We start from the raw sequence: 17,854 nt of genomic DNA, 5'->3' as shown, positions 1-17,854 counted from the left end.
TGTAAAAAAAGAGGTAATAGGAACTATGAAATCTCTCCTGAAACTGCATCCAAAAGTAGTTGCAACAAAAATCCTTTGCTGAAAAGTATATTTTTTTTCAGTCACAGTAACTTAATAGTAGCAAGAAGCATCAAAATTTTATGAAAATCCTTGGTCCCTAATATGAGGATGCCCTATAGCAGATGAAGATGAGTTTCATAATAATCTGACCATTTTTTATCAGTAGCACTGAGCTGTAGCACTGTCCTCCCATTGTTCATCGATTTGCTCGAACAGGCGCCAGTAATGTCTCCATTGTGAGACTTGTTGTTATTGTTTTCGGCATATCGAATATGCCATGGGGAGCTTGCCAGGCTCTGTCATGCAGGTGGAATACTCTTAGTAGCTTGCTGGGCTCTCCAAGAGGGACAGAGGAATAGAACCTGGGTAAGCCGCGTGCAAGGCAAACACTCTACCCACTGTGCTATCGCTCCAGCTCAAAATATTATAATATTTCAAGTATGAATCAGTATACTCAGGGGCCAGAATATGAGTACAAGCCTTTTGCCTTAAATGCAGACAACCTGGGATCAATCCCTGGCACCCTCTCTTGTCCCCTTAGCCCAAACAAGAGTGATCCTTCTAAGCACAGCTGAGGTCCAAAACCAAAATTTTTTAAAAAATAAATTATTTTATTTGCATGATGTTTACATGAGACTTTAGATAACCACAATCACATACCAAGAGTAAAATTTTATAGTTTTTTTCCCTAAACTGCAAAGGAAGTTTTATGGTTTCCTACCCAGAGTTGGAAAGCTTAAGAAAAGCTGCTCCTTTTTCTCAGGAAAATGTAGCTTATATTCACATTGCTTCTGGCTCCTCATTGCTTCATTAAGATGTGAAAGAAGTATTTACTTCAGGAACCATTTATAAAAAGAGATGAACATGCATAAAAGATGTTGAAAGTGAAAAAAGTCACTGGAAAGAAGTTATTTATTTTCAGATCTGAGTAAGAAACTGAAAAACGGCTGTGGGAAAAAGAGAAGAGAACTTCCTACAGATCTTGAATGTGGCCTTTAGATGAAAGCAGATATATTTTTACCTTGAACCTAATCTCCATCACCTCCACCAGAAAGCCTGTAATGAAAGTCAATTACTTCAGAACATGCCACAGGAATGAATGATCCATCTCTTTCCTTTATCTACTGAGTTACATGAGGTTACCATGGATCAGACAGCCTCATTCCAAGCAATGCTAAACATGCAGAGTGTGAATGGAGATTACAGAAAGGCACCAGGATGGTGCTGTAGGAAATCCAATGGTTCTTTGTTTTCTAGTAACACGGATGCCTAACTAAACGGTTAGGATAGCAAAAGAAAGAAAAAGTTTTTTTAAAAAAGAAACACCCTAGAGTAAGTTGGATTCTCAGTGTAATATCCCATATGCTATGGAAAAAAAAATAAGAAGGCATTCATGGCACAAGAGGGGGGAAAAAAAGAGTCCATTTAGGGAGTTTGCCATGGTAAGAAGAGTATACATTTTTCAAATCTCCCAGTGCTATCACTAATTTGTATCACTTGGTATTTACTACTGAAATTTCACATCTCTCAAGTCACAGACTAGAAGAGAAATAACCAATGCTGTTTCAATAACTTTCATTTGCTTTGTCAATTTTTTTTAAGCTTGAAAGATTTCTCCCCCCAAATTTCATTTAATTTAATTAATTAATTTATTTATTTTTTACAGTTGTAGATTTACTAATTTTTGTGCTCGGGTTTCGATTATACAATGATCAGATACCCATCCCTCCACCAGTGCCCATTTTCCACCACCATGGATAATATCCCCCCTACCCCCATCCCCCCATCCCCCCCTGCCTCTGTGGCAGGGCAATCTCCTGTGTTCTCTCTCTCATTTTGGGTGTTGTGGTCTGCAAAAGAGGCATTCAGTGGCAAACATGTTCAGTCCATAGTCTACTTTCGACATGCATCTCCCCTCCTGGGAGGATCCTCCAAACACCCTTTATTTGGTGCTCCCTTCTCTATCTGAACTGCCCTTTCCCCTAGAATACCCGGCTGGCCTCTAAGTTATGGAGTAATCCTCCTGGTGCTGATCTCAGCTATTCTTGGGTATTAATCTCATATTTTGTTACTTTATATTCCCTAGATGAATGCAATCTTTCTATGTCTATCCCTCTCTTTCTGACTCATTTCGCTTAGCATGATGCTTTCCATGTTGTACCACTTGTATGTAAATTTCATGACTTCATCTTTTCTAACAGTTACATAGTACTCCATTGTGTAGATGTACCAAAATTTCTTGAACCAGTCATCTGTTCTTGGGCACTCAGGTTTCTTCCCGTTTCTGGCTATTGTAAAGAGTGCTGCAATGAACAAACGAGTGAGGATGTCACTTTGACTATACATTTTTGCCTCTCTGGGATATATTCCCAGGAGTGGTATTGCTGGGTCAAATGGGAGCTCAATTTCTAATTTTTTGAGAATCGACCATACTGTTTTCCAGAAGGGCTGAACCAGTCGACATTCCCACCAACAGTGAAGGAGTGTCCCTTTCTCGCCACATCCACACCAGCATCGGTTGCTTTTGTTCTTTTGAATGTGGGACAGTCTCTGAGGTGTGAGATGGTATTTCATTGTGGTTTTGATCTGAATCTCCCTAATGATTAATGATGTAGAGCATTTTCTCATGTGCTTTTTTGCCATTCGGATTTCTTCTTTGAGAAAGTTTCTGCTCATTTCATTGCCCCTTTTTGGATGGGGTTGGATGTTTTCTTCTTGTGGAGTTCAACCAGTATTTTGTATATCCTGGATATCAACCCCTTGTCAGATGTGTATTCCGCGAATATTCTTTCCCATTCTGTAGACTGTCTTTGTATTTTGGTCACTGTTTCTTTGGAGGTGCAGAAGCTTCTTAGTTTAAGATAGTCCCATTTATCTATCTCTGTTTTCACTTGCTTGGCCAGTGGCGTGGCATCTTTGAAGATACCTGTAGCTTCAATGTCATGGAGGGTTTTGCCAACTTTATCTTCAATGTACCTTATGGTTTCTGGTCTGATGTTGAGGTCTTTAATCCATTTTGATCTTACTTTTGTACATGGTGTTAGGCAGAGTTCTGAGCCGATTTTTTTGCATGTAGCCTTCCAGTGATGCCAGCACAATTTGTTAAAGAGGCTTTCCTTACTCCACTTCACATTACTTGCACCTTTATCAAAGATTAGATGATCATATGATTGAGGGGAGATGTCAGTGTATTCAACCCTGTTCCATTGGTCTGCAGTTCTGCCTTTGTTCCAGTACCATGCTGTTTTAATTATCACTGCTTTGTAGTACAGTTTGAAGTTCGGGAGGTTGATTCCTCCCATTTTCTTTTTCCCAAGAATTGCTTTAGGTATCCGTGGGGGCTTATTGTTCCATATAAATTTCAGGAGTGTTTGCTCCATTTCTTTGACGAATATCATGGGTATCCTTATAGGGATTGCATTGAATTTATACAATGCTTTCGGTAGTATTGCCATTTTTACAATGTTAAGTCTCCCGACCCATGAGCAGGGGATATCTTTCCATTTCCTCATGTCCTCTTTTATTTCCTGAAGTAGCGTTTTGTAGTTTTCTTTGTACAGGTCCTTTACTTCCTTAGTTAAGCTGATTCCTAGCTACTTGATTTTCTGGGGCACAATTGTGAACGGGATTGTTTTTTTCATGTTGCTTTCATCTCTCTCACTGTTTGCGTATAGGAAAGCCATGGACTTTTGGGTATTGATTTTATAGCCTGCAACTTTACTATACGAGACTACTGTTTCTAGGAGGTTTTTTGGTGCAGGTTATTGGGTTCTCTAAGTAGAGTATCATATCATCTGCAAATAGTGAGTGCTTGATTTCTTCCTTTCCTACTTGAATGCCCTTAATGTCTTTTTCTTGCCTAATCACTATTGCAAGTACTTCCAGTACTATATTGAACAGCAGTGGAGATAGTGGGCATCCTTGTCTCGTCCCTGATCTTAGAGGGAAGGCTCTCAGTTTTTCCCCATTGAGGATGATGCTAAAGGTAAAGGCCCTCCCGTTGATCGTTGATTTGCTCGAGCAGGCCCAGTAACGTCTCCATTGGAGACTTTGTTGTTACTGTGTTTGGCATATCGAATACTCTCGGTAGCTTGCCGGGCTCTCCGAGAGGGGCGGAGGAATCGAACTCGGGTCGGCCATGTTGGCCGCTTGTAAGGCGAACGCCCTACCCGCTGTGCTGTAGGCTTGTGGTAGATGGCTTTAACTATGTTGAGGAAAGTCCACTCTAAACCCATTTTGGCTAGGGTTTTCATCATAAAGGGGTGCTGTATCTTGTCAAATGCTTTCTCTGCATCTATTGATATAGTCATATGTCTTTTATCTTTTCTTTTGTTGATATGATGGATTATGTTGATTGATTTCTGAATGTTAAACCATCCTTGCATCCCTGGGATGAATCCTACTTGGTCATGGTGTATGATCTTTTTGATGAGTAGCTGGATTCTATTTGCTAGTACTTTGTTGAGGATCTTTGCATCTGTGTTCATCAGGGATATCGGTCGTAATTCTCTCTCTTTGTGGTATCTCTGTCTGCTTTTGGTATCAGTGTGATATTTGCTTCGTAGAAACTGTTCGGAAGTATTTTTGATATTTCAATTTCGTGGAAAAGCTTAAAGAGGATTGGGAGTAAGTCCTCTTTAAAGATTTGGAAGAATTCACTAGTGAATCCATCCGGTCCAGGACTTTTGTGCTTGGGGAGACTTTTTATTACCATTTCAATTTCCTTGATGGTGATAGGTCTGTTCAGGTATTCCAGGTCTTCTTGGTTCAGCCTTGGGAGTCTGTAGGAGTCTAGGAATTTATTCATTTCCTCGAGGTTTTGATGTTCCGTGGCATAAAGCTTCTCAAAGTACTCCCTGAGGATCCTCTGAATTTCTGTAGTTTCTGTTGTAATGACCCCCTTTTCATTTCTGATTCGGTTTATTAGGGTTTTCTCTCTCCCTTTCTTTGTGAGTTTTGCTAGAGGCTTATCGATCTTGTTAATTTTCTCGAAGAACAAGCTCTTGGTTTCATTGATCTTTCGGATTGTTTTTTGGGTTTCCATCTCGTTAATCTCTGCTCTGAGTTTTATTATTTCCTTTCTCCTGTTCGGGTTGTGCTCCTTTTTTTGGTCCTTCTCCAAATTCTTAAGCTGTGAGGTTAGGTTACTTATGTGTGCTCGCTCCTCCTTCCTGAGGAATGCTTGTAGAGCTATAAACTTTCCTCTTAACACAGCTTTTGCTGTGTCCCATAAGTTTTGGTAACTCGTGTTCTCATTTTCATTCGTTTCTAGGAATCTTTTGATTTCCTCTTTGATTTCCTGTCTAATCCACTCGTTGTTCAATAGCGCAGTTTAATTTCCAGGTGTTTGATTTAGTTTTCTGTTTTTGTGTGTGATTTACTTCTAATTTCAGCGCTTTATGGTCTGAGAAGATTGTTGATACAATCTCTATCTTCTTAATTTTATGGAGGCATGTTTTGTGGCTCAGCATGTGGTCTATCTTGGAGAATGTTCCATGTACGCTTGAGAAGAATGTGTATTCAGCTTTTTGTGGATGAATTGTCCTGTATATATCTACTAAGTACCTTTCTTCCATTGTTTCCCTCAGATGAAGTATGTCCTTGCTAAGCTTGAGTCTGGTTGATCTATCAAGAGGTGACAAAGCGGTGTTGAAGTCTCCCACTAGTATTGTGTTGCTATTGATGTCTTTTTCCAAATCTATGAGTAGTTGTTTTAAGTACTTTGCTGGTCTCTCATTAGGTGCATATACATTTATCATTGTAAGTTCTTCCTGTTGTACAGATCCTTTGATCAATAAGAAATGGCCTTCACTGTCTCTTATGACCTTCTTCACTCTGAAATCGATGTGGTCTGATATTAGGATGGCTACCCCAGCTTTTTTATGGGAGCTGTTTTCCTGTAGGATTGTTTTCCAGCCTCTGACTCTGAGTCTGTGTTTGCTTTGACTATTGAGATGTGTTTCTTGCAGGCAGCAGAATGTTGGGTTCAATTTTCTAATCCATCCTGCCACTCTATGTCTTTTAATTGGTGCGTTTAGCCCATTGACATTCAGAGAGATTATTGTTATGGGATTTTGTCCCATTGTTCTGTTGAAATTTGGTGTATTTGAGGGGCCTTTCTTGCCTTAAAGTAGCCCATTTAGTTGTTCTTTTAACCATGGTTTTGAGTCTATGAAGTTCCTGAGCTGTTGTTTGTCTGTGAAACTGTGTGTTGTTCCTTCTATTATGAATGAGAGTCTCACTGGGTAAAGTATTTTTGGAGAGGTATTTATTTCATTGAGTTTTTTCACTATGTCCCACCACTGTTTTCGGGCCCTGAGGGTTTCATCAGAAAAATCAGCTGTGAATTTTAAGGATGCTCCTTTTTAAGAGATTTCTTTCTTCAATCTTGCTGCTTTCAGAATTTTGTCTCTGTCTGAGCTTTTGGTCATTTTGATCAGAATGTGTCTTGGCGTATTTTTATTCGGATTTCTTCTAGCTGGTACCCTTCGGGCCTCCTGAATGTGGTCACAAGTTTCCTTCAGCTCTGGAAACGTTGTAGCAATGATGTCTTTGACAGTTTCTTCTTCATCAAGGTTTTCTTCCTGTACCTCTGGGACTCCAATAATTCTTATGTTACCCCTCTTGGCTTCATCACGATCTTCTCTTGCCATCTGTTCCCGAATTGTGAGTCTCTTTTCCATTTTCTGCTCTTTTCTGGAGAGTCTCTGAACTTCATCTTCGAGCTCACTGATTCTGTTCTCAGCAGCTCTTACTCTGCTGCTGAGACCTTCCACTGAGCTTTTCAATTCGCCTACGAGATTTTTCAGGTCTGACATTTCTGATTGCATTTTCCTCATTTCTGCCTTCAGATCCTCTTGTCTTCGATTGGCATTGCTTTCCATTGTTTCTTTTAGTTCCCCAAGCATCCTAAGTAGCTCCCTTCTGAATTCCTTGTCAGAGAGGTTGTCTAACACTACAGTACTGTTGGTGTCATCTGGGCTAGACTCTTCAATAAGAAAGTTTGGTGGGCTTTTGCGTTGCTTTACCATTGTGACAAGTGTGGTTTAGTCCTTCACGTTCACTGTTACTATTCTGCTTGATGTGCATTGTGAGTTAAGATAGGCTTATGAGTTATTGGCTACTGTGTTTCTAGTGGCTGAGCTAAACTAGAGAAGTTTCCATCCAAGAAGGTAGCTTATGGTTCCTATGGCATATATAGTGGGAAAATATTTCACGGCCACGATAGCGCCTGCGGCTCCGGAAAGAGTCCCTGGCACTGGGCAAGGAGTTGGGAACGTCTCCTGGTTGGAATGAGGAGCCGTTCAGCTTTGTTGCCCAGAGCTGGGCCTCCGTGCCCGTCCCGCGCAGATCAGGGGAGAAAACCGGCTTTCTAGGAGATGGATCTAGCTGCGCATGCCCAGAGAGGGTCCCAGGCCCTTGGGGGCGGGCTGTACCTGGTTGGAATTGGAGCTGTTCAGCTTTGTTGCCCAGAACTGGGCCTCTGTGCCCGTCCCACGCAGATCCCCAAATTTCATTTTATTAAAGCAACATTATTTATAAAGCTACTAGTAGTTGTGTTTTAGACATATAACACTTCATCACTGCTCCCGAGACCGTTGTCAGCTTTCCTCCACTGGCATTCCCAGGTTCCTGTTCTGCCTCCCATACCCAGCTGCCATCCCCACAGGAGCCGTTTGCAATTTGGTTATTGAAGTTTGAGTCTCATGATTTCAGTGTTGTTGACTCTGTGGTTTGGCTGTTAAGCTCTGTTATTCCTTAACGCCACCTATGTACCTTACCCCTTGGCCCCTGTTGCTTCTGTCTCTCCCCATCCACCCCCACTCCACTGGTAGTTTTTCTTTCTCTTCTCAATACTTTGGGATCAAGTACTTTGAATGAACTTTTTGAACTTTATTTCACTTTCTAACACTTTTATTGGCATACGCATTAGTTTCACTTCCAAAATTGATAGTTGCAAACATCTTACCCTTTACTCCTTCATGTATCAGCATGTATCTCAAGAACAGTTTCCTACAGAAACAAATAAAATATGAAATTTTATGACAGCTTATTTTTAATATTAACAAATATCTTAGTAATGTTCTTTATGGTAAATATTACTCAATCCAGGATTTTGCTTTATATTTACTTCTTGGGCCTGTTTTTGTTTTTGGGGTCATGCTCAGATATTACTCCTGGCACTCAGGAAATATTTCTGATGGTGCTTGGGTGACCACATGGGATGCCAGGAATCAAACCCTGGTCAGTCACATGAATGGTAAATGCCCTATCCACTATACTATTGCTCCAACCCTACTTTTTAAATCTCTTAATTCTCTTTTAATTTGAAATGATTCCTGCTTTTATTCTTTTTATGACATTAACATTTTTGAAGATCATGGGTTGTTTGCAGAATGCCCCTCAAAGTGGATTTGTTTGAATTTCCTTAAATATTTGATGATTCTTATGCTTCTTAATCAGGAATAGCATACTAGTAAATCACCACTAGAAAGTTAGCTGATTTTAGTAAAATAACTATGAATATTAAATCAATGTAGAATCTGCAAGATAGCTCTAACCATAAAGTTTCTGTTTAAATTTTTGGCTATAATTTATCAAATGTCTGAAAATACTTCAAGAAAATAATCAGTGTTCTTCAAAACTTTTACCTACATTAATGATACTTGTTTGAAATAATTTTACTGTGATGGCATAAAAATTATTTTAATATATTTTAAAAATAAACATACTAGTAGAAACTAAAAATAACTTTGCCGTTTCTCCTATTTGCATTGTTTAGGGGCCACAGAAGCAGTGCTCAGGAACTACTCCCAGTTCTGTGCTCAGATTATATCTAGTGGTGCTTGGGGATCATGCAATGCCAGGGATTAAACTGAGCCTCCCAAATGCAAAGCATATACACTATTCCTTTGAGTTATCTCCCTAACCCCAATTTTGCACTTTACTACTTTTATGTGTGGAGATACGAGTTTTCAGTTTATACTCATATGCAGTTCATTTACTTTTAATTCATGAAGATATATTTCATTCTCACATTATCTTAGTGAAAAGCATTTCTCTTATGAGGGTGACTTATTGTGTGTGTATACATGTATGCACAACAGGTATTATTCGTTAATTTCTAAGAAAGTGTCATGATATCACACACATTACATATTGGTAGAATGAATGTTTTCAAATACAAACCAATTTTTTTTCATGCACTTATAAGGTTTTTACCCTGTGAATTAAGGAATTTATTAATGGATATCTAAAAACAAGTTTTCTTTCATATCAGAGTCACTGAGAGAATAAAACCACTGTGAATCTTGTAAAACCATTTCATAAACTGGAGTAATCATTTTTATTCTAACTAATTGAAAGCTCTGCATAAAACAGATGCCCAATAGACCAAATTAACTGAATAATTAACTAAGTCCATTAAACATATCATGGGTTACTGAATGTTGAATATAAAGCCTTCTAGCACATACTTGAGTGTAATTATGTATTAAATGTGTAAAAATCGAGATCAAAAAGAATTCTATAAAATGTTATATTTTACCTACTCTAAAGCAATAAAAAAGGAACAAGTTCTTTCATGCATGATTCAAAATTATGTCTTGCCCAAGAGAAAAAAATCAAAATATAAATGAGTTTTAATTTCACTGAAAAAATTTAAAGAGCAATATAACTTCTGTGTTGGTTGTGTTTTCAATCATTAATAGCATTGAGTGTATCCTCATAAGGTGACTTATGGCATCAGAAAAGCCGAGTCTGAGCTCTCAAAACAGGCAAATTTTCACAGGACAAAGAGGCAAGAGGAATATTGAATAAACACTGCATTTGAAATATGACAGGCAATCTTGAAAAACATTTGCTGTCTACCTCAATTGTGATACCCATAGCTGAAATTGTTTTAGTGAAGAGTTTATTATCTGTTGCCCTGCGAACCTAATGCATTATACATAAGTATGGAAATTGTTAGAGACTGCAAGTTTGACTAGTCTAATGAAAATAGTACTGAAGTTAGATGCCTAGTTTTGAGTTTCTCCCTCTTGATTAAATTAGGCATAACTATTGAGTGGGTTGTTTAATCTTTTAAGCCAACTCTTTCCATAAATACTGTGGTAGTTTCTCTAAAATACCTTTAAAATGTTGAAGTACTGAATAAATTTTGAGAGTCTAAGTAAAATACATTTATAATTTTTATTGTCTTAATAATAAGTTTGTGAATATTATATAGATAAAACTGATAATAATTATAAAAATTAAAACTTAGTGGAAATATCTAAGAATGTTTTAAGTTGGACTTCATTGTCAAAGACATCAGTGAGCAGTTCATTATACTAACTACTGCATGAACTCACACATAAGGCTAAAAGTTGCCAAAATAATTTAAATTCCATAAAGACACATTTTTTTCTGTATCCCCTGAACCTAATATAGTGCCTGGCATGAAACAGGAATTCCACAAATCGTTGATGAAAGAAGAGAACAATTAACTAGGGTCTATACTGTTGTCAGAATCCAGAAAAATCCAAATTGATAACTGAACACTTGAGCAGATGTTAAGAACAACTATTCATCTATACATGGTATACAATTAAGCAGTGCCGTCTGCTAACATAAAGAAATCTTTCTTCTTTTATTACTGTCTGAGCCTTCAGCTTAGAAACACAGACATTTTACCAATTAGAGGTACATATCTTTTAGCATAAATGTAACAGGTAAAGTATTCGCTTCCTCTATTCCAAATCTATCTCTTTCTATTTTAAATAATAATACCTTTTCTGACATAAGTCAGCAAGGTATGTAGAGAAGATAATATTTACAGATTTCCAAGAGAAATAGTCCTCATTTATAAAACATATAGATGAGCCTAGGTATAATACTGCTCATGGAAAATTATGGGTTTTCTCATCATTCTGATGTATCTCAAAACCCAGGTAATGATGACTCAAGATAGTTATTGAAATGAAACATAATTTCAATCATTATATGTCCGACATATACTTGTGTCAGTCTAGTTGTTAACGGCATATGGCATCCAATTTTAGACCTAAATGTATATTGACTAAAACTCAGTTTCACACTGTATGATTTCCTTTAAAACATCTCATCAAAAAAGGTATAATTTATAATAGAAAGACATAGACAGAATATAGCAAACATACCCAGCTATTTACATTATTATTAAATATTTAGTCAATAATAATCTCTATGTATGTTTCAATTTGTTCTATATTTTACCATCATTTTAACATGAATTTGGAGATAAATGCCATTTGCAAAATGAAATTAAGAGTAAGCTAAGTTAAGCCAGCTTGCAAACTAAGACAATGAAACAGGATAATATATTTTTAATTTTACTACTTTTTTTAGTTTTTACTTTGTACGGGACATTGTTTACCTCTTTTACAAAAAGTGATTCACAACAATTTCCGTGTGCAATGCTATTAACACTCTTACAGATGAACAGATTTTCTTCTTTCTCTCAGTATAAAATTCAAAATTAAGGGCATCTCACTTGAAAATAAAAGACAGATAAAAATCTACCTTGTATATTACATAACGAGAACACACCAAAAATAAGGGAAACACTGAAACTTAAGATACATAGAAGGAAGTATATTTCTAAAATAATCCATCACAAGTACCAAAAAAAATAGAAACCATTTATAATTACTAAATTAAGCAAAAACAAAAATTTATAACTGATGGCAAAGGCTCAAATAAAATACAACTGCAAATAAATAAAATTTAGCTATCATAACTTTTTGTTTCAGATTGTTTCTTCTTTTTTTTTTTTATTAGTGAAACATTTAGGATGAAAGAGACGTTACTGGGGCCTGCTCGAGCCAATCGACGATTAACAGGATGATGAAATGAAATGAAATGAAGTGAAACACCATGCAGTACAGTTGTAGACTTACAAACTTTCGTGCTTGGTTTTCAGTTATACAATGATTGAGTACCCATCCCTCCACCACAAATGAACCTAGTAGTCCTCCCACCCCCACACCCCATCTCCCCCAACCCCACCCGGCCTCTGTGGCAGGGCATTCCCTTTTTCTCACTCTTTTCTTCAGGGTCTTGTAGTTTGCAATAGAGGTATTGAATGGCCATCATGTTGGGTCTATAGTCTACTTTCAGCACGCATCTCGAATCCCGAGTGAGTCCTCCAAACATCCTTTACTTTACTTCTACTGTTCCCTTTTCTATCTGAGCTGCCTATTCCCCCAGTATGTGCTGCCGGCAAACTTATTTTTAAGAGAAATGTTTGTTATGTTACACATAACTCTTCTTATCTTTATTATGAATTCCTTAGTTCAAATGCACTTAAAACTGAATTGCAGCACTAATTGGCACAAAGATATCTATGACCCAGAAATATGTCTCCATCCTAGGAGCTTGTGATATAAATTCTAAAAGTTGATGTAATTTGTGTTTCAATTATCTTAGATTGATAGCTCCTTTATTCAGCATTAAGATGAATCCGCCCCTCTCGGAGAGCCCGGCAAGCTACCGAGAGTATCCGATATGCCAGACACAGTAACAACAAAGTCTCCAATGGAGACGTTACTGGGCCCGCTCGAGCAAATCGACGATCAACGGGAGGGCCTTTACCTTTACCTTTAAGATGAATAAATATCTAGTATTGTATAGATTCTAGATCTACAATGCTAATTTAATGCATTTATATATTATATATTAGTAATGTGTAGATTTTAAGTCTACAATGTTAATTTGATACATTTTATAAAATAATTGAGACAATAATATAAACTAAGGGATTAGAGTGATAGCACAGCGGTAGGGTGTTTGCCTTGCACGCAGCCAACATGGCCGACCCGAGTTCGATTCCTCCGCCCCTCTCGGAGAGCCCGGCAAGCTACCCAGAGTATTTCGCCCGCACGGCAGAGCCTGGCAAGCTCCCCGTGACGTATTCGATATGCCAAACACAGTAACAACAAAGTCTCCAATGGAGACGTTACTGGGCCCGCTCGAGCAAATCGATGATCAACGGGAGGGCCTTTACCTTTACCTTTTTAAGGGATTGGAGTGATAATAGAGTGGGTAGGGCACCCCCTTTGCATGTCAGTGACCTGGGTTCAATTCCCAGCACCACTGTGGTCCCATGAGCCCCTCCAGGATGATTTCTGAGTTCAGAGCCAGGAATAAGCCCTGAGCATTGTCAGATGTATCCCAACCCAAACCCCCAAAATAAATATCTCTCATTATATAACTTCTACCTCTTTATATCACATTACTGGCATATTTTGTGATTAGTAAACAATTCCTAGTTATCCATTTGTGTATAATTTGTGTATATGTGTTTGCTTTTCTTTTTTTAACATTTCAGTCACACCACAGCCCCTGAGCCCAGCCCTAAAAATAATAGACAATAAGAAAATGTATGATGAATTTACAATTACCTTTTTAATGAAAGTTGCTAAGCACATGAGTAATTTAAACACATTGTGGCCTCTAAACAAGAGAGCTTCCATTTAATATTCTGTGGCAAATCATCCTCAATTTGAAATAAATAACATCTTATATTTATCAAAATCTTATTGTGCTTCTCAAATTCCAAATTATTTTCTTTCTAGTCTAGCAAGCATGACATTAAATATAATAGAGCAGACTGTTAACAGCTTATTTTAATTAATTAAAATTAATTTAAATTAAATATAAGAAAACTGTTTTAGTAACTTAGTATTTATGTATCCCAAAATAAATGTGATCAATCTTGCCTCAAAAATAGGTAATAAGAAGCCACATATTTTTCAGCTAATGATGCTAGCCGGATTTTTAGGAAGAGGATGATCAATGAATTAGAGGTGAACAGAAACTGCCTCGGACTGTTGCTATGGTATTTTGACACCAGTTGGCAGCAATTTGCAATTTTTTAAAGAGATGAAGGCAAATGAAGACTAGAGCAAAATGTTCCATGTATCCATTGTTCCAATAACAATTCTATTGCTGTCTAAGAATCTCAGAATAAATAATTTCAAAACAAGAATATAAAAAGAAATGTTGTATGTATCTGGCAGACACCTCAATATTGATTAAACAAACAATAAAATCAGCCTGACAGACTAATCAAAAGCCTGGAGGTTTTTTGTTTTGTTTTTTCTCTATTGGGATAAGCATTTCCATGCTCATGAAAACAACATACTTTTTAACAAAGTAGTTTATTTTTTAAAATCAGCTTTGAATGTAAAAATTATTATATCTGATCACCGGGTTGTTGTCATTGTCTAAGAATTTATTAAGCTGTTTTTTGCTCTAACTCCACACCAGGCTATGGAGCGAGTGAGAGCCCTCCCCACCCCAAGGGACCCAGCCCCGGCAGCCAACCTCCACAGCTCAACCACCACCATGCTCTAGGCTTTTTTCTGGACCAAGCCGCCGCAAACATTATAAGACAGTTCCTACCCATTTATGCCTTTCGGAGAGCCCGGCGAGCTCCCAAGAGTATCCCACCCCTTGGGCAGAGCCTGACAAGCTCCCCATGGCATATTCAATATACCAAATACAGTAATGACAATTGGTCTCATTCCCCTGACCCTGAAAGAGTCTCCAATCGTTGGGAAAAGACAAGTAAGAAGAGGTTGCTAAAATCTCGGACCTGGGAGGTATAGAGATGTTACTGGCGCCTGTTCAAGTAATATGAGGACCAACGGGATGACAGTGACACAGTGATATAGTTTTTTGCTCTGAACCTTCTTTATTATTAGTTTCGTTGCATTTAGTTGGCTTCTATGTTACTTTTCTATCTAATTTGGTGTGCTCCTAATGGAATTTCAGCACTGAGGAATTGGGAGGTGCCATGTTCCAGAGACTTCAGGATTTCTGGTCTGGGCCAATGAGTTGACATGACTGTGGGAAGTGGTTGTGGCTGCAGGGGCTTCTGGAGGTAGCTGGGCTCAAGCGAGAGGCTGCCCATTCCCATTCCCAGAAGACACCAGATATCTCAGCCTGGCCACTGAAACATCTGAAATTATTTGCAGTTTGGAGTCTCTGCAGAACATATTCATGACACAATGGAGCTGAACACTTGGCATGGCGGGAGGGGTGTGGGTGCTGCTGTGGAGACGTTTTCCTCCTGAGGATGCCCCAGGATTTTCAGCTGCAGGAACTAGTGTGTCCAGGAGTTTTATCTGCATGGCTTGCAAGTCCTCGGAGGTTTAGCAGGGAATTGGTACAGCAGGGCTGGTGGGTGACTCAATATGGTGGCAGCTGTCCAGAGCAATCACTTTAGAAACTTTTCAAATTTCTTCTAAAACATTAAGGACGTCATTGGTCATCTTATAAATATAGTTTAAAATATAAAAATAATATAGTTTTCAATACCTATCACACATTTGTGACATGACAGTCACAGTCCATATTAATTAATTGGGAATCAAGTTCATTGTAATAAAGCTGATTGTTTAAAAAATACTTTCTTAAAATGCTTTAATTAGGAATGAAATTCACAAGAATTCACATTCTCTTTAAGCTGTGCATACGCACACATTCACACATCACGCTAATGTATGTACTAGATGAGCTCTAGAGGGCACAAATATTTATTTTGCTCACTGGTATATCCCAGCACCTAGAACAATGTCTGGAATAGTAAAGGAACTCCATATGTATTTGTGGAGATAATTCTTGTGCCAAAATAAGGTATAAAGAATAAATCTCATGATAATAATGATGACATATAGACGGTTGCCAATATCATACTGCAGCAAAAAATTGTGAGTCCGAGTGAAGTTAGTCAAAACAGTAACAGAGACAGAATGACATTCTTCATATGTGGGATATAAAGAAGCATAGTGATTAAATAATAAGAGACAAAAGGCAATAGAAACTGAGTACTAGTCTTCAGAAAGAAACTTACCATGGTTAAGGGAGATTAGGGTGGATGGTACAGGATCAGAGGTGACATCAGGACAATGGTGAAGGGAAGAGGATATTCTGATAGAGGGTTGGTTGTAGAATATTTTATGCATGAAAACCTACCATTAACATTGTTTAAAATAAATGAAAAATTTTAAAAATTGGAAAATTTTTTCTCTGATATTAGGCATAACACCAATATGTCCACTCTCTCCACTATTACTCAATATAGTTTTGGAAGCCCTTAGCACAGAAATCAGACCAAAAAAAAAAAAAAAAAAAGAAAAAGAAAAAGAAAAAAAGGAAAGAAAGAAATCTAGGGTACACATAATTTGAAAAGCTAGTTAAACAATCACTATTTGAAGATGGCATGAATCAGATACAGTCCTAATATCCAGGATATATGAAGCACTCACAAAGCTCAAGAATAAAAAAAAAATGATTCCATCAAAATGTGGGGAGAAAAGATGAAGACACTTCCCAGAAGAGGATATGCAGATGGCCCAAAAAAAAAAAAATCTATGAAGAAAAGTGTCTGTCATCACTTATTATCAGAAAAATGTAAAAAAAATGACTATTGTCTCACACCAATGAAAACAGCATATATAAAAGTCTGGAAACAAATACCTGGTTAGGATGTAGTGAAAAAGAAACCTTTGTTAACTATTGATGGGAATGTTTTCTGGGTCAACTACTGTGGAAAACAGCAAAGAGATTTCTCCACAAAATAAGAATAGAGTTTCCCTATGACCTGAGGATTTCACTTCTTGATATCTTAATACACAATTATTTCTACTCAGCTAAAGAAAAGATGAAATTTTGATGTTTGCTCCAACCTGGATACAACTAGCGGTATCAAAGAGTGAAAGACAAAACCCAGATGGTCTGCTTCATCTGTGGTATGTAGACAAACAGAATAAGAGTACAGACAGTATTAAAGGCCCTCCCGTTGTTCATTGATATGCTCGAGCGGGCCCAGTAACGTCTCCATCATGAGACTTATTGTTACTGTGTCTGGCATATCGAATACGTCACGGGGAGCTTGCCAGGCTCTGCCGTGCGGGCGAGATACTCTCGGTAGCTTGCCGGGCTCTCCGAGAGGGGCGGAGGAATCGAACTTGGGTCAGCCATGTTGGCTGCGTGCAAGGCAAACGCCCTACCACTGTGCTATCCCTCCAGCAATAGCACAGTGGGTAGAGCATTTGCCTTGCACAGACAGTATTGAACAAGGAAAATCCTTGACCTTGAATTACAAAAAAGATTACAGAGAAGCAAGGGGAGAGCAGGTGAGAAGCAGATGGAGAAATGACTGAGCTGTGGTGGGTGGTGTTGGTGGTGGTGGAGGTGGGGGCGGGGGTTAGGTGGTAGTAAAGTGAAATAACTTTGCACATAAAAGTTGTAATTGATGGAACTGAAGAGTTAATACAGCAGGTAAGGAAGATGCTTGCCTTGCAAAGCTGACCTGGGTTTGATACCCAGCATCAATTTGGTCAGAGTCCCACCAAGAACAGTACCAAAGTGCAGAGCCAGGAGTAAATCCTTAACACCACTGGGTATGGCCCCCAAGTAAAAACAATAATCTTATACTCCATTATTAATTTTTCAATATTTGATAACAATACAAAAATAAACTGGCTTATTATTTAGAATGAAAATATATGTATTGTTATAATTTCAAGGCACTAATAAGTAGTAGTATTTTTAAAAATCCACTCTTCCTATATGTTAATAGCTATATGTGATGTTTTCTATGCCGAGAAACTGAGCCATCCATTTTCCACTCTCATTTAATTCCTGTGAGAGTTATAAATCAGGATATGTTGTGACATATTTAATAGGATGGCTGATTAATTAACTCATTAAACTGTAGCATATGTAAATTTCAATGCATTGCTTAAGCCAAAAGTTTCTCTCAAAA

Source organism: Sorex fumeus, unplaced genomic scaffold (genome assembly GCF_029834395.1).
Source record: "Sorex fumeus unplaced genomic scaffold, SorFum_2.1 ptg000054l, whole genome shotgun sequence".
Taxonomy (NCBI): Eukaryota; Metazoa; Chordata; class Mammalia; order Eulipotyphla; family Soricidae; genus Sorex; species Sorex fumeus.
This window is presented reverse-complemented; position numbering follows the sequence as displayed.